At 44.4% G+C, this 21325-nt stretch overlaps 1 long non-coding RNA gene across 1 annotated transcript; it reads left to right on the top strand.

The window, feature by feature from the left end:
- The first annotated feature begins 221 nt into the window (after nucleotides 1-221).
- Nucleotides 222-8198, top strand: LOC308254048. The gene is made up of 3 exons (XR_013961190.1): nucleotides 222-306; nucleotides 4853-4991; nucleotides 7290-8198. It is a non-coding gene; the product is annotated as an uncharacterized lncRNA (long non-coding RNA).
- The last annotated feature ends 13127 nt before the right edge of the window (nucleotides 8199-21325 follow it).

Here is a 21325-nt window from a genome sequence, read left to right on the forward strand (position 1 = left end):
AGTCAGACGTGTCAGTTATGTGCAAATACTCAGGCCTAAGTGAGCACAGTGGATTTAGTTTGGATATTGTGAAAATCACAAGGATTTCTTTTCTAAAGGGAAATAGAAATAAAATTGTGGTATTTTAAAAGAGAATTCCGCAATATATTTCAAAGGTCAGCTATAAGTCTATATAATGGTATTACATTGTAGTAACAGTTAATCAGTGACTACATTTCCCATAGTCCTTAAGGCAACGTCGCCTGCATTACCCAGAGGGCTGTGCGATGTTCGTGCGAACCATGAGCGCCCGTGGAAACAAAAAAGGTAAACAGGAGGGGTTGTGCTCTTTAACGTTGCTTTACAACCAAATTTCCCATTCTCCGTCCCTACTTCATCCCTCTTCTCTGTCTCCGCTCCTCTGTTCAAGGGATTCAGAAGCCCAAATACCCGGGGATTTGTCTCCGTGCCAACACCACGTTACCGTGTGTGGGTATTTTTGTGCCGCACGACCGGAAGTGTACTGTGTCCGGAGTCTCCTGGGAAATGTAGTCCGGAGCCCCCGCCCAGCCGAGTGTTTCTGCCTCTTCTGGCCCCAGAACCAAGGGCTGGGTGACCGAGGCGCCTTGGTGGGGGGTTTTGGGGGGTGCTTTCTGTGCAGGGTCACCTCCTGGCACAGGACACAGAAAGGTCGTAGAGCCTCGAGCCCGTGGCTAACGGCCCTCCACAGGGGACTCTGAGGATAGCAGTTGGGCGGGGGCGGGGGCGGGGGCGGGCCCGCGCCCCGGAGGTCCGAGCCGCTACCGTTACCGCTCGCCTCCGCGGTCAGAGCGGACCGCAGCCTACTCGCCCTGCGTGTGGTGAGGATTTTCCGGCGTTTGGGGCAGGCTCCTCTGGCGTTACCTGGGCTTCCAAGCACCTAGGCAGGTGGACGGCCTCCTGGAAAGGCGGCGTGTCGTTGCGTGCGCCGGCCCCGCTCGGATGGGTCGTGGCGAGAGTTCCCAGGGAATATGCTCGGCTGGCGTAGATCCTACCGTGGATCACAGTGATGAGAGGGGGTCCATGTGAGTCACAGAGGAGCCTTTAGTAGAGAACATCCAGCCCCAATCCACTTCTGTTACAGGGAGTACCCAGGCCCAGAGAGAATCGAGGAATTGCCCAGATGGAGAGTCAGGCCCATGGCTGTCCGCTCAGGCCTGTATTTCCAGCACAAAGCACAGTGCGGATCACACAACAGGCGCTCAAGCATTTAAGTGTCTTTTCGTTCTAAGAACAAACAGCTGAAATACTTGAAGTTTCAAGACAAAAATAATTTAAGAGAAGTGGACCTGTAGACTAAGAGACTTATCAACCAAATGCAATGTGTAGACCTTATTTGGATCATGATTCTAACAACCATAAAATTGTGAATTTTTTAAAAATCAGAAAAATGTGAACATTGATGATATTAAGGATCTGTTTTAAATTTTCAGTTGGGATAATGCTATTGGGGTTGCGCTTTAAAAAGGAAAATAGTTTTAGGAACACATACTGCAGACTATATGGATGAAATGATGTTTGAGATTTGCTTGAAAAATACCCAGTGGCGGGGTGGGGCGGGGAGCAGATGTAAGGAGATTAGCCAGGTGTCAATAATTATTGGGGGTGGAAATAGGTACGGGGAGATCACTAAACTATTCTCTCTACTATCATATATATATATATATATATTTTTTTTTTTTTTTTTTTTTTTTTTAAAGTTCAAATGTAGCCCTGGCCGGTTTGACTCAGTGGATAGAGCGTCAGTCCTCTGACTAAAGGGTCCCAGGTTCTATTCTGGTCAAGGGCACTACCTCCCTTGCAGGCTTGATCCCTGGCCCTTGGTCAGGGCACATGCAGGAGACAACCAATAGATGTTTCTCTCTCTCTCTCTCTCTGCCTCTCCCTCTCCCTTCCACCCTTTCTAAAAAAATCAATGGAAAATATCCTCAGGTGAGAATTAACCAAAAAAAAATCTTTTTTTTTTCCAAGTGTAATTTTCTTAACTCCTAGAGCTACATACTGAGTTATCTATCAGAAAAAAGATATACTGTGTATACTGTGTGGGATTTGCTTTAAAGTACTACACACACATAGGAAGTGTGATGGGGCGTGGAAGAAACAAGAATGGCAGAAAATAAGGGGCCTTGAGCTATGGAAGCTGTGTGATGGATATGGGAGAGTTCATTGTATTATTGTATTCTCTTTAATGGGACTGAAATTTTCTATAATCAGGTTTTTAATTTTTAATGGATTTTATGGTTTTCAGAAAGTGCCTAAATATAAAGAAACTCATGAGAAGTTTACCTGAAACTTAATCTTCCCTGCACAAGTGAGCCTCAGTTGGGGACTTCTCCAGTTAAGAATGATCAAGCATTAAGGGGGAGAGGGAGCTGTGTCCTTGGTCACCCAGACCCCTCAAAAATAGGACAGAATTCTGACTATGAAGGTAGAGGCAGAGGACCACTTGAGGCGGGTAAGGAAGAGACCTAGCTACAAGGAATCTTCCAGCCGGAGCTGGCCTGTCCACACTTCACACAGTTCTAAGACCAGGAGGTTTGGGATCCCTTGAGGTTCTGCCATGTCCCCAGAAACTCTGCTGCCGGTGGCTGAGGCCTGAGATGCACTCGAAGGAACTGAACCTGAAGCTGCTGGTGCTGGAGAAGTTCCTGGCCATTCTGCCCTGGGAGCTGCAGTGCTGGGACTGGGAAAAGCACCTGGGCATTGGAGAGGAGATGGAGCTCATACTGGAGAGTGAGAACTTAATGAACCTGTCCAGCAGTTAGGAGAAGAGAGAACGGATGTATGAGAATAGGGAGGGGTCTGTCCTCCTCCAAAGAAAGACCAAATCTATGTTGACCCAGCACTGTGTCTCTCTATTCATCTTAGCTTTTGCCTTTTTACCTGTGGGACATAAATTAGGTCTTGGATGACTTCCTAGAGGTTTTTGGGGTTTTTTTGGGGTTTTTTTCCTGTGACATTCTCATTCTTACCTGTGTATGCTTCATTTAAAGTATTATTTAAACACTCAATTTTTAAATCATTCTCTACAGAAACTAAAATACATGTCCTTCCACAATACAGAATCAAACTCAGGTTTCACATTGCTCGCTGCACTTTCCATTCCTGGGCTTCTTACCCACCCTCTTCTTGAAACTGAAAAGTAAGGGCTTTGACTCTGTACCCCTCTGTTTACCTTCTTACTGAAAGACTAACCGTGCGACCGAGGTGTGTGATCTTTCCACATTATGTTCTTAGCAAACTTGTTATCTCTAGCAGGGGTCCTCAAACTACGGCCCGCGGGCCACATGCGGCCCGCCGAGGACATTTATCCGGCCCACCGGGTGCTGCTGCCTGTCCTGCTGAGCAGCCGACTTGTCCTGGGCCCGCAGTGCGCATAGGAATTTGTTCATAGTTTTTTTTTTTTTAAACTATAGTCCAGCCCTCCAACGGTCTGAGGGACAGTGAACTGGCCCCCCCTGTTTAAAAAGTTTGAGGACCCCTGCCTAGAGACACAAACCCAAAGTTTGAAAAAACTCCCCGTCTCAGCAGACTTCTTGGCCTTGTCCTCATAAAGGACCTGAGCTAGAATCACCCAGCTCAGCTGCTCCCCGATTTCCCACCCTCAGAGACAGAATATTCATGTGAGTTGTTTTAAGTTGCTAAGTTTTAGAGTAATTTGTTACTCAGCAAAGAAAACTAATACAAGTGTACTAACAAAGGATTTGGGTACTGTTTCCAGGTTTCAGAAGCCAACTGGGAGAGGTAGGTTGGATTTTTTAAAATTGGAATTTCTGGGCTGTTCTGATATCTGTTGCGAACAACTAGACAATATTTGAAACTAGGACATTTAGAGAAAAATTCAGGAAATATGATCATATCAATAGATCCAAATTATATTTACTTTAATGTAAATCAAACTTATTTAATTTTCAAAATAACTATTTCACCAAAATGAATCAAAATTTAATTTGAAATAATCAACCTGTACACCTTAAATATATATAACTTTTCCATATCTCAATAAAACTGGAAAGAAATTTTTAATTTTTAAAAATTTACATTATCGCCGAAACCGGTTTGGCTCAGTGGATAGAGCGTCGGCCTGCGGACTGAAAGGTCCCGGGTTCGATTCCGGTCAAGGGCATGTACCTTGGTTGCGGGCACATTCTCAGTGGGAGGTGTGCAGGAGGCAGCTGATCGATGTTTCTAGCTCTCTATCCCTCTCCCTTCCTCTCTGTGAAATATCAATAAAACATATTAAAAAAAAAAAAAAAAAAATTACATTATCTTGGGAAATAGGATTATAAAGGACTTTCTCTTTAAACATTTTTTATTAAAAATGTAACAATTATTTTTTGCAATGAACACATGTTGCTTTGTAACCAGAAAAATAATAATTTTTGAAGAAATACACTAGGGCAGTGGTCAGCAAACTCATTAGTCAACAGAGCCAAATATCAACAGTACAACGATTGAAATTTCTTTTGAGAGCCAAATTTTTTAAACTTAAACTTCTTCTAACGCCACTTCTTCAAAATAGACTCGCCCAGGCCATGGTATTTTGTGGAAGAGCCACACTCAAGGGCAGTGGTCAGCAAACTGCGGCTCGAGAGCCACATGCAGCTCTTTGGCCCCTTGAGTGTGGCTCTTCCACAAAATACCACGTGCGGGTGCGCACAGTACAGTGCGATTGAAACTTCTTGACCCATGCGCAGAAGTTGGTTTTCAGCTCTCAAAAGAAATTTCAATCGTTGTACTGTTGATATTTGGCTCTGTTGACTAATGAGTTTGCCGACCACTGCACTAGGGGAAATGTCTAACAAGAGCGAGTAATTGTCCTTATTTCTTTCAGAGCCCCACTTTCTTAATTGGCTCCAGAACAGGACGTTTTCTGGGGGAAGACAGTACTTCCACCATCTGCACAAGAATCCCCTCCCATCACCAGCTTCAGCCAATTGAGTCTTGGGAGCACCAATCCCTCCAAGCCAGTGGTAAGAGGCAGCATCCCTGGAGAAAAGATCAAGGTGTTCGTTTCTTTTTCCTGGGCCCGCCTGTGTTGAAAAGCAGGACAGAACATCACAGCTTCAGGTCTGTGCTGAAAGCTGAGTGTGATCATCAAACAAGTATGAGGCCTTAATTCCAGAACTCAGAGCTACTGAGGTCATTGGAGGACAGCAAAGGGAACGGAAAGCCTCATCTCAGTCATTCACAGGTGCCCCAACCACAGCTGTGTCCTTCATTCCTGCAGAGTTACACAAGGTACAGCATTGGGCTGTTTTGAATTCTGGTGTGATTGCTTTTTAGCCAAATCACACTCAATGGTGTACCTCACGGAGAACTTTATTGACAATAACTTTATCTTTTCTTCTTCCCTACATGTAGCCTGTATTCAATTTGAAGGGGACCTAGGAGATCAAGCCACCCAGTGGGGTGTATGGAGGGGGCTCTGCTTCAGGGAAAGCAAGGGGGTTGGGAATCAAGAGAATAGACCTGATGAGGCATCCACCTCACCCTAGGGGAGCAGGCAGGGTGGAGGCGCTGCGCACACTCCTGTGTCCTCCTTCAGAGAAGAGTCAGTACCTCACTTTCTGTTTGCTGTAAGTTCTCAGAACTTAGCACTCCTTTGTAGCAGGACAATGCATGCTCATTGCAAAGCCAAGAAACACCACTAGGAGGCTGCTGCTTTAGATCAGTAGTGTCCACTGATCTTTGCATAAGCACAAGGAACCAAGAGTTGACTTCACAAATTTGTAGGTGCCCATGGACACCTACATCAGGGAGAACATCAGTCTCTTCCTGTTCTGTGTCCTTATTTCAGCTCCCCCACTGAAATAAGCGACACGTTGGACAGCTTCTGGAGTCTCTTGTCTCCTGTCTCTGTTGGGATCTCTGGGACACAAAACGAGGGGAGGCAAGAGGCAAGGATGACACTTACCTGGTGCCCACCAGAATGGATGGATGGGTTGTTAAAGTATTGAAATGCTTCTGGACTAGTTGTTAATCAGGTTTCTGCTGTGTCCCCTAATAACCACCTTGGCCACTCCAGTTACTCCCCTCCTACTACCTGTCCCCTCCCCCAACCCTCAGGACCTCTCTAAGGTCCAGCATCTAATGCTTATCACTGGGTCCTATAAGAGGACTCCAGGCCCCTGCCTCTGGATCTGCAGATTAAACCAGCATCTGTTCTAATCAGTCAGTGTTCGATGTAATATCCCCCTTGGCCTCACGCCTTTATTCACCTTCACTGCCCATGCTCATGAAGGAAAGCTGAGTATCGTAGCTCAGCAAAATGAACACTGGAACCAACTGGATTCAGGTCCTGGCTCCACTGTATACTATGTGATCTTGGGCAAGTTCTTTAACTTCTCTGAACCTCTGTTTCCTCATCTGCAAGCATCAGATAAAATAATAGAGGAGAAAGTAAATGAGAAATATAAACTACAAAGTGCTTACATATAAAATTATTTTTAAATTATTGTTTAAGATGTATATGAATTCTTTATCCAACACAGGACCACACCGTCAAATCCTGCTTTCTTCCCTCTGCCTGGGCCCCTTCCTTTTTACCTATTCTGGAGTTACCTCAAGCCTCCATCCTCTGCCACCCTCCAAGGGATACCCAGGACTTCACTCTTTGGAGGTCACTAACCTTGGCCCCTTGGAGCAACTTTTTTAGCTACCTTCCTTAGCAACACCCTCTTCCTGTGTGGCCAGGAGAGCTCAACTTATTCTTCCAGACTTCTCAGATTTCCCCTCCTATCACTCCACTACCATTTTGGTCCCCTGCATTTTCCTCATCCACTCTCCAAGTTTGTAAAATAATAATTTGAGACATTTTCTTATAAAAGTAATACATGTTCATTATAGGAAATACAAATACAGCTAAAAAGAAAATGAAAGTAGCCCAGCCGGTGTGGCTCAGTGAACCAGGAGGTCATGGTTCAATTCCTGGTCAGGGCATATGCCTGGTTTTTGAGCCCGATCCGCAGGGCATGCAGGAGGCAGCCAATCAATGATTCTCTCTCATCATTGATGTTTCTATCTCTCTCCCCCTTCCCTTTCTCTTTGAAATCAATAAAAAATATTTTTAAAAAAGAAAATGAAAGCAACTTATAATCTTACTACATGTATAGTATTTATAACTTTTTTAAAAAATGTACGATCATTTATTATTTTACAACCTCATTTTTGTTGCTCTATCATATGCCATTATTTATGTAATTGATCCCCTATGATGGGCATGGATTTTATTTCAATAGCTTTTTACTTTGCTCTATGTATCATTTTAGTTGGTGACCTCAGGACTGAGGACAAGGAGTTCAGCTCAGATCAGGAACTTGCTGGAAGAAGACCCCACCAGTAGCTCATGCAGACTCAGTGAAACTTGCAGGTACCAGTGCTGGAATACAGCTCAGAATGTTCCAGGACCTTAGACCAGCATCAGGGAACCTTCCAGAGGGTAAGTCAAGCAGCTTCCCCACCCATGAGAAGAGTTTGAAGAGTTTCAAGCAGGAGAAACAAAATCTGTGAAGGTGATGAGAGTGACCAAACCTGCAGGCCAGGTGAGCCCCTTGTTCAACATCAGAAAAGTTGTCCAGGCAAAGACCCCATCGATGCAGCACATGTGGCAGACCGGCCCTGGTTCAGCATCAGAGCCACACAGGCTAGAACCCTCAAGTGTGGAATAGACTTCCAGCTCTCCCAGAACCAGCTGTCAGGCCCACCGGTGTGACTAGGTCAGGAAGGTGTTACTTTTATGAGTGAAAGGTAGACACATGAGAGAAAGGGATCACCAAGACCATGGGCAGGAGAGGCTGGGGTATGAGCTGAAGGGGAATGAAGGACATGGCTGGAGAGAGTGGGTAAGGCATCCTTCAGGAAGTCTGGTCCCCCAAACAGACCCTCTCTTTGTGGCTTTGTAACCAACCAGGTTTGTAATGTGATACATTTTTTCTCTCTCTCTTTTTTTTAACAAAAGTAATCCATGTCCATAACAGAAACTTTAAAAATATGGATGAAAAAAATGTAATCACCTACTCCAGAATCACTGGTAACATTGAGTGTCTTCCTAGCATTTTTTTTCTAAATATATATATATATATGTATATATACACTGAGTGACCAGATTATTATGCGTTCAGAGATCATAATAATCTGGCCACTCAGTGTGTATATATATATATATATATTCAGGTTTCTAAAAAAAAAAAAAAAGGTGGGAACCCCCTGGTCCCACAGCTACATGCAGCCCCAACTTCCTTTCTCACCTGGCTTTCACAGTGAGAACCAAGGTTCCTGCAGGCACGTTTGTGAACACAATAGCAATACTTCTTTCGGCCACAAGAGGGGGATGTTTGCTCATGCACAACTATCCTAAAATTTCTGGAGAACCATGAAGTCTTCAGCTCGCATTGAGGCCACCTATAGTAATTCTGTTCACTGCATCTCTTGGAAACCTTGGTTCATGAGGAAAAAAAGACAGAACTCACATTCTCACTCTATAACCACATCTGCACCAATTTAATGGATCCTTGAACAGCTCTCCTCACTGTTGCAGCCTTGGGCTTCTGAATGAGGGGATAAACTACAAACCTGATCAGGTCATCTCCCAAACCCAACATTTTTCACGGTCTTCTTAGGGTCCAGTCTAAGGGCCCTTGTTGACTGGGTCCCTCTTCTCCTCCATCCACCCCATATTCTGTGCTCCTCACAAACACGGCACTGGCCTTCCTCCAGCCCCTTTCACTCTGCTCCGTCACTAGCACACCTAGCGTGTTTGTCTCTGGAAGGTGCTTCTCAGCACACACCAGGCTGGAACTTATTCTTCCAGGTCTTAGCTGACATCTTCCTCCCAGAAGTCACTCTCAGCCCTGTGAATCTGGGTTATGTGATTCTCCTCTGGGCTTAGCATGTGGAATAGACTTCAGCTCTCCCAGTGCCTGTCAGGCCCACCTGTGTGACCAGGTCAGCAGGCTGTTACTGTGATGAGAAAGATGAGCATATGAGAGAAAGGCATAAGGGCAGGGACTGCCAAGGCCATGGGCAGGAGAGGCTGCCCATAGCATAGCGTGCTGGATGGCTGCCTCCTAGAACAGAAGTTCCATGAGGGCAGGGACCATGTCAGGCTTATTCACTCACATTCCCAGCACCAGAGCACAGTGCCTGGCACTCCATAGGGCTCAACAGAGATTTAGGAAATGGATGGAGGAATGAATGAGTGTGCCTTTCCCAATTCCTTGAAGTAGAGTCTCCAAAAGCCAGCCCAGCCCTAGCTAGTTTGACTCAGTGGATAGAGCATCAGTCTGTGGACCAAAGGGTCCTGGGTTCAATTCCAGTCAAGGGCACATAAAATGGTTGCAGGCTCCTCCCAGGCCTGGGCCCTGGTTGAGCACATGCAGGGGGCAACCAATCAATGTGTTTCTCTGACATTGATATCTCTCTCTGTCTTTCCCTCTCTCTTCCACTTTCTCTAAAAATCAATGGAAAAACATCCTCAGGTAAGGATTAAAATAAATAAGATGTTAAAAAAAAAAAAAAGCCAGCCCGCTTCTCTCTTTCCAACCCCTCACCCTCCCAGTTCACTACGTGCTTCTTGTTGGCCCCGGAGTCTCTGGAAACATACCCAGAGAACAGTGGTGCTAAAGGACCAGTTCTCTCCCTTGTGATTGTTGGGAGACAGTGGGGTTTGGAGTGAACAGATGTAGCTTCAAGGAAGGCTCTCCCATTTACTGGCTGTGCCATGTGCCTTATCTTCCTTATTTACAAAGGGAGGTTATGGGTGCCAGGCTTGCAGGATTGCTCTGAGAAATCATATTCGGGCCTGACACATGGCAGACAGTCAGATCGGAGTTCTTTCTCCTTCCCTCCCCAATGCTCTCTCCTAAGCCCCCTCCAACCTGAAACCTTGGGACACAGACACTCCTACAGTCTCAAAGGTGCTACTGTTTTCCTCATTCCCCTCTCTTTTCCCTAAAGTTGCCAAGCCATTTGCCGCTGAGACCTCCTTCCCTGTCCTTGTTCTTTGGTATAGATAATAGTGCCAGGTAGAGATCAGAGCAGGTACTTAAAAGGTACTTGTTGAATGAATGAATAAATGAATGGACCAACCAGTCACAGCAGCATTCCCCTGGGGCATGCTTGCCAGTGGTCAAAATGTAAGGGTAGTCACCAGCCTGTTGATGGGCAAGTGGTCTCCTGCCCACCTGACACCACCACTGGGTCTCCTGCCCACCTGACACCACCACTGGGTCTCCTGCCCACCTGACACCACCACTGGGTCTCCTGCCCACCAGACACCACCAGTAAGAGATTACGCACATGTGAAGACACAAGGCCAAGACTTTGCTGAAGAAAGAAGAAGAAAGAGAGGCATTGTAGCCCCATGGAAAGGAAATTGCCAAGAGTTACGGAGCCCAGATTCTTCTCTTATGCACAGATTAGTACCCCCGCATGTGGATCCCAAGGGTTATATGTGCACTTCTCTGTCATCTGAACAAACTCTCTCCCTCAGGATGTTTGCTTTCCCTATAGCCAAAGTCTGTCTGCCATGTCTGGTACTAAAAGTACAAGTAAAATCGTGTTCTAGATTTGCCCTTCCATCGTGTTTTCTCTTATGAGGCCCCTCTAACAGTCTTCTTTGGGCCCTGCGTGGTCTCCTGTGTTTCATGAGCTCCACCGTTCATAACCCTCTCTCCAGTCAGAATCTTCCCGTGATGAATAAGGGCTGATTTCTCCTCAGATGATCACCACCCCAATTCATTCCATTTGAAAGATTTAGCTCCAGAATGGCTAATGTGCTGTTGGGTGAGGTTTGTGCTTTCTCAGTGCGTCACTCCACTCATTGAGGAGTTTTCTCCTGTCTGAGACGCTAAAGGTTGAGCTCTGACGTGGGTCCTGCTCCATCTGTACTATAGCCCGGCCCTGTGATTTTACCCTCTCTGACAGCTGCTCACTCCCTCTGAGGATTTTCCTGCACTGCTGCTATTCATAGGATATCTCGCTAGTGTGAATTAGGAGATGAATGGAAATTTTCTCTATTCATAATATTCAAAGATTTTCTCTGCTCTATGAGTTCTTTGATATTCTGCCAGAATTCTGTCCAAGTGTTTGGCCACGTGCATTGTGCCAGCAGAGCCAGGTTTGGGCTTAAAGTCTGGTTTCCCAAGATGATGTCTTTATCAGCATTAAGTCCCCAGATCCTGGCCTCTGAAGAGAAGCAGTCCTCCCAGGGGGTAGACCCCACAGTTCTACTCTGGCAGGAAGGCTGAGGTTTGCTTTGACAGCACATCCTTGATCCTGGCTTCACTCTGTGATGACACCATAGAAACTGAGTGTGTCACAAGCCTCTCCCACCCCACCATCTCCAAGAAACTTCTGTGCTGTCTCCTTGCACAATGGCTAGTTGCCTCCCATGCTTGCCACAACTGGGGGCAGAGAGTGAACCCGCAACCCTGGTACATGCCCTTGACCGAGAATAGAACCCTCGACCCTTCAGTGCATTGGCCACTGAGAAACACCAGCCAGGGCTCTTCTACCTTTCTTTAACAGCTAGTAAGTTAGAATGTTCTTGGTGGGATATCAGAGCTGCTTCCCATTGCTGGCACTGCCTGTGAAAACTGCATTTCATAGGGACCCAAGGCTGCTGCTAGGCAGCTGGACTTTGAACCTGGTGAAGCTGTGAGCTCATCATTGAGCATTAAGAAGAGAACGAAAGGAAGGGTCCTTGCCAGCTGCCTCTGCATCTGCTTACCAAGGCTTGCAAGTTCATGGACAGGAGGATAGCTGGTCACTGGGTTTTGTGCTCCCGTCTTGGAAGTTTTTAATTGGAATGTCATTTGCAGGGAGTCTCCAGGACACTCTCTCAGATCACTCTTCTAATGACTATGCCAAGACCAAAGTGACTAAGAAATTATGGAAACAGGGGAGAAACCAAGATGGCGGCATAGGTAAGCACCTAAACTGCTGCCTCGCACAACAATTTCAAAACTACAACTAAAAGACAGAACGGACACCATCCAGAACCACAGGAAAGCTGGCTGAGTGAAAATTCTACAACTAGAAGGAAAGAGAAAAGCTCACAGAGAATTGGAGGTACGGCAAAGGGTCTTTGTGCGCACAGAGAGGAAGGGTGGCTGAGAGCCTGGCTGACTTTCTCTGGCAGAAGGGGGAAGGAAGCCCCCGACTGCACTGAACCCCAGTTCCGGGCAAGCCCCTGGGGACCCACGCTCTTACGGGGGGAGTCTGGACTCTTGGCGGAGACTCGGGAGCCGGGGAAGGCGAAGGTCTGAAGGAGCGTGTGTGCGCGCAAGGGCAAGGCTGACAGGAAGCCAAGACTGTCTGCTCCGCCCTGAGACTCCACCCCATCCAAGCTGAGCACAGAGGCTATTGCAATTTGGCAAGTCTAATCCTATAAGGCTGCCTCCAGCACTGAACTTCTCCCAGCATAGACACAGCTGATCCTTACAGCCAACTGGCCTGGAGGTCAATTCCTCCCAGTGATACCAACAACAATCAAGACTTAACTACAACAAGGCTGTACACACAGTCCACAAAGGGGTGCACCAAGAGTGTCCACCTCAGGTTAACTGGGGAGGCCGACCCACTGGGCCATATAGGAAACCTAGCACACAAATCTACCCTTCCAACTCAGGGAAGCAGTGAAAATGTGGCGTCAAAGAAACAGATCACAAACGAAAGAAATGGAGGAAAACAAACGACTGGATATAGAATTCAAAACCACGGTTATAAGGCTTTTCAAGAATATCCTAGAAAAGGCCGATAAATATAACGAGACCCTCGAAGATATGAAAAAGGACCAACTAGAAATTAAACATACACTGACTGAAATAAAAAATATTATACAGAGACCCAAAAACAGACTAGAGGAACACAAGAATCAAGTCAAAGAATTGAAATACAAAGAAGCAAAAAACACTCAACTGAAAAAGCAAAAAGAAAAAAAAATCCAAAAAGTTGAAGATAGTGTAAGAAGACTCTGGGACAACTTTAAGTGTACCAACATCAGAATTATGGGGGTGCCAGAAGAAGAGAGAGAGCAAGATACTGAAAACCTATTGGAAGAAATAATGACCGAAAACTTCCCTGACCTGGTGAAAGAAATAGACTTACAAGTCCAGGAAGCGCACAGAACCCCAAACAAAAGGAATCCAAAGAGGACCACACCAAGACACATCATAATTAAAATGCCAAGAGCAAAAGACAAAGAGAGAATATTAAAAGCAGCAAGAGAAAAACAGTTAATTACCTACAAGGGAGCACCCATACGACTGTCAGCTGATTTCTCAACAGAAACTATGCAGGCCAGATGGGAGTGGCAAGAAATTTTCAATGTGATGAATAGCAAGAACCTACAACCAAGATTACTCTACCCAGCAAAGCTATCATTCAGAATTGAAGGGCAGATAAAGAGCTTCACAGACAAGAAAAAGCTAAAGGAGTTCATCACCACCAAACCAGTATTATATGAAATGCTGAAAGGTATTCTTAAAGAAGAGGAAGAAGAAAAAAGTAAAGAGAAAAATTATGAACAACAAATACATATCTATCAACAAGTAAACCTAAAAATCAAGTGAATTAAAAACCTGAGGAACAGAATAATCTGGTGAATATAATAGAATCAGGGGCATAGAAAGGGAGTGGAATGATAATTCTCAGGGGGAAAGGGGAATAGGGGGTTCAGGAAGAGACTGGACAAAAATCATACACCTATGGATGAGGACAGTGCGGGGGGGAGGTAAGGGCAGAAGGTGGGGTGGGAACCGGGTGGAGGGGAGCTATGGGGGGAAAAGGAGAAACAATTGTAATAATCTGAATAAAGATTTATTTTAAAAATAATAATAAAAAAAATAAAACCTGAAAAAAAAATTATGGAAACAGGCATAGGAGATTGAAATGGATAATGAAGTGAAGGCTATTGAAGGAGGAAGGGACTGGAGGGACAGGTGACTGTAAGCTCTGCACTCCTAGAGAATTGGCCAAGGCAGTTCCAAAGGCTTTTAGGAAATTGCTCAAGAAGCCAGATCTACCCCCTGCTCCCCACCACAGAGGACACCAGGAGACTTCCCTGTCCAGAACAGCCAGGGCAGCCTCTTCTGACGTTCAGGGACAAGCAGACTGTTCTTGCTGGGGCTCTGACCCCACTCACTGAGTGTATAAGACACAATTGCAGTGACTAACACACCTTTAATATCAGCTGTGCCAAGTGCTTCACATGCAGTATATCATTTATTTATCTTTTAAATTTTATTTATTGGTTTGGAGAGAGAGAGAGAGAAACACAATGATTTGTTGTTTCACTTATTGATGCATTCGTTGGTTGATTCTTGTATGTGCCCTCACCGGGGATCGAACCCGCAACCTTGATGTATGGGGATGATGCTCTAACCAACTGAGCTACCTGGTCAGGGCCTATAGTATCTCATCCTATGAAATAGTATGTTTCTATCCTCATGTTACAGATAAAGAACATAAGACTTAGGGGAGTTAAATAACTTGACTTTCATACAGCTAATACGTAGAAGAACAAGGATTCAAATCCCGGTCTGCCCTTTACCTATGCTCTTGAAAGTTCTACTTTTCCCACTGCAGAACTTTAAATCCCATTTTCTGGAATAGCCAATCCACTTTCTGCCTCTGTTATTTGGCCATATTGAAATAGTCCTGCTTCCACAATCCCTTCTTCAGCGTGTCAAAGCCACAAAATGGCTCATAAGAGATAGAATCCAGTAGGTACTGACCACTTCCAATCCCTATTAAAGCCACATTCCTGAGAGATATCCAGTTTTCTCCAGGAGTCACTGGAATTTCTGCTATGGGAATTCGGGGAGATTCTTGAGTCATGGCAGATTCAAGAACCTGATTATGCTGTCAATCCTTTAAGGCAGGACAAAGCGGGAACAGTTTATTTCTGCTCCCCCATAACTGCGTGGGTCTCAACTGGAGTGACCAGATGGCTGCATTTGACTATGATGGTTGGACTGTGGCCATAGGTCAGGTTCTGTCTGCCAGCCAGATTCCTCCACTTTTCTACATGTACATCTACTGAAATGGAACTGAAATGTCCAAATGGCTTTTTCACTCTTGTGTTTCATGCCCTCTTTAGTCTTCTCCCATGTGGTCTCTCTCTTGGTAGAGTACCCTAAACTTATGTTGTTGCTCCACTCCACTGTACCTGTCCTACCTCACAACCCCTTTTGTGGGGAACTGCCACATTCAGTCCTCACTGCCAGGTGGCTGTGTTATATCACATGACCCTGCCTCTTTCCCCTCCCTGCACATACATACAAGGTCACTGGACCAGGATCCATGATAGACTGGCCAAGGACTTTTGAAGTCACCTGGCTCAAAAATATAAAGAAACCTAGTTAGACCAGTCAGATTCTCCTTTTGGGAAATTTGAACCAAAAAAATAAATAAATAAGACAGTATAAGCAGTGTGTGACAAGATGTTGAGGGCAAGTAGGGCCTGGATGGAGCAATGTGCTAGCCAGAACTAAATTGAAGAAAAACCTTGGAGATTGAAGGGGAAAAAAAGCTATGACACAGTGAAAATGCACTTATTGCAGAAGGAACAATGAGCCTGCTTTGGGCAAGAGGAAAAGGAATGACCAAAGCAGAGCTGGACTCTGTAAAAGTAGAGAGAAGCCAGCCCCAGATGCACCCTTGCACCCCATGGCTCATCAGGCCCATGTGTGTCATAAGCTGGTTATTTCTTTTGCTGTCAATTGGCTTAAAAATGGGCATGTGACTTAGTTCTGCCTGAACATATTAGGAAATGGCTGGGGGATGTTCTGGGAAGAATTTTGCTTTTTTATTCAAAGAGAAATAGTGAATGGGGCCTGTCCCTTCTTTCTGCTTTGAATATGGATGTTTGACACGTAGAGCTACAGCAGCCATCTTGAGACCATGAGGCAACAAGAACAAGGAAAAAAATAAACACACCGAGGTTGGCCTAGCAGACAGAAAAAAAGAACCTGGGTCCTTGATGGTATTGTTGAGCCACTACACCTTGTGTGGATGAAAGGAGCCACATGCTGACCTGACAAGCTCAGGGGAGGCCTGCATGGCAGTCTTGCAAACTCAGAGACCTAAAGTAACCACAAAGGATGGTCTGAAATTAAACTTTAACTAAACGCAGTTATGGTGGGCAGTTACATCCTAGGCCAGTATCTTCACTGACAAGGTCAACCTTTACCCTAACTGAGCCTATCTGTCTTTTTGCATCTATAACAACATACCCTTGAAATGTCTGGGTAACTTGTAACTTCCCTTTTTCTGGAGCCCCTGGGGCACAACCAAATGTGGTGGGCACCAGGACAGATACCACAAATTCCTTCATTATCATGTTAATTGTTCCTGCACCCACCTAAGTATGTGTCCATCATTTCACTTTTATCCAATCCCAGGGGTTTTCCCAGCTTTGCTTTATCCCACCTCCTTAATCTATCACCAATGAATTTCATGTAACCCACCTATGTCCCTCCTTTGATGGCAATGTATAAATACAAATGTAACCCACCATTCTCTGGAGCAGTATCTCAATTCGTTGAGGTTCTGCTTCCCGGTATAGGTATATGTGGACAGTTCGGCTCAAATAAACTCCCAAAAATTCTTTACAGGTTTCAATGGGTTGTTGTTTTTTTTTACGTTAACACTATCCTGGAAACACCTAATTCCAGTATTATTGATATATTAGTTAAATGTCTTTATTTTCTACACAGATTTCTGCTATTTAAAGCCTGAAGCATTTTTAACCAATATAGCACTCCCCTGAATCTCTCCATCTTCAAATCCTTAGAACCTTATGGCTCTTGATACAGCTCCAAATGGAAAATTAACCCAAGGTTAGACATTGGAAATCTTACATATATGGCAGGAAATAAAGTCAAGATTTCTCACAGCCTACAGAGCAATTTCAGCACTTAGTCCCAATTCCCGGGGTCTACAGAACACAGACAAGGGAAAAACATGGATTCAGAAAGTTCTAGATGCATAAGCATGCTTCTTCTAAAATGGGGCTCAATGTTGAATTTCAGGAAGACCGAGTTCAGTGGGAAGAGGGCGGGTGTGCAGATGGTGTTAATGCCTGAGATGCAGAGCCTAAGCATGGGCCAGAGAGCCATGGAAAGCACACAGAAGGAGCAGTAAGCTGATGCGGGCAAATGGTGGGTGGATTGGATAACTTCTGGAGAAGGAGGCTAGTGTCCACAGCAGGATTTTATGAGCTCCAAATAGTTACAACATCTGGAACTAAACTGGTGGAAAACTAGGCCTTTTAGTTACTCTCCAACCACCCTTAATGACATTTTAGATCCTCTTAGGAATAAGGTGCCCTGAATGGTAACTATCCTGTGTGTGGGTACTCCCCACATTCTTTATTCTTTGTTTCTCCTCCTCTTCCTCCTCCTCCTCCTCCTCCTCCTCCTCCTCCTCCTCCTCCTCCTCCTCCTCTTCCTCCTCCTCCTCCTCCTCCTCCTTCTTCCTCTCTTTCTCTCTCTCTCTCTCTCTCTCTCTCTCTCTTTTGGAAACTTTAAAATCCTAAGTCTGACATAAAGAGTTAGGGTGGGAGGAGAGAAAAGCAGTCAGTTGATAAGACATTAAAGTCAAAATCCTATGAGATCATCAGAGAAAGGAATGAAAGCTTTGGTTGGGGTGGAGGAAGCAAAAAGTTTAAATCTCTACTTACTGCAATTAATGCTTTCATGTGATACTTAATAAACCCTGAATTTCCCCCAAGTTTCCCCATATATCACTAAAGTTTCTCTGAAAATCAGTAAAGGAAAGAACTAAAGGCTTTTCCTCATTCTCCATAATCAAGCTTTTTCTCCAGAATGAATTAGCCTGATTACTGACTAAACACCCTCCCACAGTCTTTATGAGTGTGTGTTTCCTGTGAATTCTCCAAAGTTGAGAAAGGGCTATGTTGTCCCCAAATGATTTTCCACATTGATTATGCTCACAGACTTCTCTCTAGGACGAGTGATCTGATGTTCAATGCATTCCACGCCTCCCCTAGACAGTATTCCATATTCATCACATACAACTGCTTTAAGTCCAGAGTGAATTGGCTGACATTGTCTAAGGATGGAACTCTGATTGAAGGTTCTTCCTTATCCATTATGCTCCCAGGGCTCCTCTCTGCCATGAAATCCCAGATGTCTTATTAGCTCTGAGCACTGTCTAAAAGTATTTTTACTTCCATTATGTGCATACGGTTTTTCTCCAGTGTGAATTCTCTGACATTCAATGAGCTTTACTTTCGTGAAAGCATTCACATTTTTTGCGTTTGAGGAGTGTCTATTACATGTGAATTAGCTGATGGCATGTGGTGCTGTTGCTTAACAGATGCCTCCCACAAACAGGGATTCTCTCCAAGATGAATATTAGGATGGGAGCCCCAAGGAAAGTTGCCTGTACTCATAACAAAGATGTTCTCTCCAATATGACTACTGTAATACAGAATAAATTTTGAATTCTAAGATTTTGTCACACTTATCATTTTTGGGTTTTCTCACTTCTAAAAAGTGTAGGAAGAATTGCAAAGCTATTGAAAGCTATTCATGACACTCGTGGGGGAGGTCCCTAATGGTTCTCTAGGATGTCTCCATATTCACAGACCTCTAAAACTCAGGGACCTGGTCAGCACTCTACAGGGACCTTCTTATTGCATCCACTTACAAGTCGATGACTGTCAAAGTTTTTGCTTGGGGTCAGTTTCTGCTCTGGGCCTCAGTCTCACAATATGAAAATGTAGGTAGAATTCAGAAAATTTAAATATCAACCATTCTTTCTTAAAGGACAAGAAGATTTCTTTGACTCCAAATGAAATATTTGGGGAGATTGAAGAATAAGAGTGCCTTTGGGAGAATATCTTATGTAATAAAAGGCTAATATGCAAATCGACCGAATGGAGGAACGACTGGTTGCTATGATGTGTACTGACCACCAGGGGGCAGACTCTCAACACAGAACCTGCCCCCTGGTGGTCAGTGTGCTCCCACAGGGGGAGCACTGCTCAGCCAGAAGCCAGGCTTACATCTGGTAAGCACAGCAGCGGTGGCAGGAGCATCTCCTGCCTCCATGGCAGCGCTAAGGATGCCCAGCTGTAGGGAGTGGGCCTAAGTCGTCAGTCGGACATCCCCTATGGGATCCAGGACTGCGAGAGGGTGCAGGCCGGGCTGAGGGACCCCCCTCCCAAGTGCACGAATTTCATGCACCAGGCCTCTAGTATAAATTAATAGCTGTCTTCTAAGATTTTTATGGTTTCCCATCTTACGTTTAAGGCTTTTATCTATTTTGAGTTTATTTTTGTGTATGGTGTAAGTTGGTGGTCTAGTTTCTTTCTTTCTTTTTTTTTTTTTTTTTTTGGCATGTATCTGTCCAATTTTCCCAACACCATTTATTGAAGAGAGTGTCTTGACTCCATTGTATGCTCTTGCCTCCTTGGTCAAATATTAATTGAGCATAATGGCTTGTGTCGATTTCTGGGTTCTCTGTTCTGTTCCACTGATCTATATGTCTATTCTTGTGCCAGTACCAGGTAGTTTTGAGAACAGTGGCTTTGTAGTGTAGCTTGATATCTGGTATTGTGATCCCTCCAACTTTGTCCTTTTTTCTCAAGATTGCTGCAGCTATTTGGGGTCTTTTTTTATTTCAGATGAATTTTTAAAGAGTTTGTTCTAGGTCTTTGAAGTATGCCATTGGTATTTTAATGGGGATTACATTGAATTTATAGATTTCTTTGGGTAGTATGGACATTTTAATGATGTTGATTCTACCAATCCATGAACATGGGGTATATTCTTCCATTTGCTTATGTCTTCCTCTATCTCTTTTTGCAGCATCCTGTAATTTTCTGAGTACAGGTCCTTTACCTCCTTGGTTAAATTTATTCCTAGGTATTTTAATTTTTTTGTTGCAATGGTAAATGGGGTTTTTTTTAGTTTCTCTTTCTGTGAGTTCATTATTGGTATATAAAAAAGCCATAGACTTCTGGGTGTTAATTTTGTATCCTGCTACATTGCCAAATTCATTTATTAAGTCCAGTAGTTTTTTTATGGAGTCTTTAGGGTTTTCTATGTACAATATCATGTCATCTGCGAATAATGACAATTTTACTTCTTCTTTTCCAATTTGGATGCCTTTTATTTCTTCTTCTTGTCTGATTGCTGTGGCTAGGACTTCCAGTATTGTGTTGAATAAGAGTGGTGAAAGGGATATCCCTATCTTGTTCCTGTTCTTAGGGGAAATGGTTTTAGTTTTTGCCCATTGAGTATGATGTTGGCTGTAGGTTTGTCATAAATGGCTTTTATTATGTTGAGGTTTGAGCCCCGTGATGCCCCAAAGAGGGAGGCCCAGGCTACCCAGCCAGTGGTTCTGTGGCAGGTAGTGGGACCTCCCTCTGTGGGATGATCCATCATGGAGTCCCAAGCAGGTGGGTGGGGCCTACCTCTTTGGGGCGATCCACCGCCCTGCAGAGGGAGGCCCAGGCTACTGGGCCGGCAGCGCTGCAGCAGGTGAGCGGGGTCTCCCTCTGCAGGGCTCCTGGACTGCAAGAGGGCATAGGCCCGGCTGAGGAACTCCCCCCCAAGTGCACGAATTTAGTGCACTGGGCCTCTAGTAGTCATATAGAAGGTTAACATTATGCTTCAAGTCCTATTGCACTGATATATGTGTGTTCAAGATGAGTATTTTACAGGCATCTTTGTGTTGTAAAGTCTATGCAAAGCACAAACCATTCCGCAATTCTGTCTAATCTGAAAATAGCCCTGTCTATTACGAGAGACAAATACAACATTAACAGTTGTGCTTCCCTTTTGGAATTTATGAGTGTCATGAGGAAATATGTGTAAGAGCCAAGTCTCTTTTTAAAATACGCTTTTCAAAGAAAACTGAAATGATTCTATTTTTTTCTGAGAAATTTTCTTGAAACAGAGTATTTCCCTTGATATTGTGGCTGTATCTGATTCTACGTTTTTCCTAAAAATGACTATTTAGGTATTTAGATCTTATTAGGACATTAGTTTTGAGTGCATGAAAGTATTATGAGAACTAGTCTCTCAATCATGTCTTTTGTTCATCTTTTCTTTACTGTGTAGATGCTTTGTGTTGGCATAATGAGTGTTAAAATGAAATGTTTGCAAAAATATGAACCCAGTAATAATGCCTCTAATATATCAAAATTTGTCAAAGGAAAGCAAGCTCTGATGTGTTAAAAAAGATATATTGACTGTGCATAGTAACTTCCAAAGACTGTAGAATCGGGCGGGGGGGGGGGAGGGGGCGGGGTTGAGGGAGAAGAGGGACT

Source organism: Plecotus auritus (assembly GCF_963455305.1).
Source record: "Plecotus auritus genome assembly, chromosome: 7".
NCBI lineage: Eukaryota > Metazoa > Chordata > Mammalia > Chiroptera > Vespertilionidae > Plecotus > Plecotus auritus.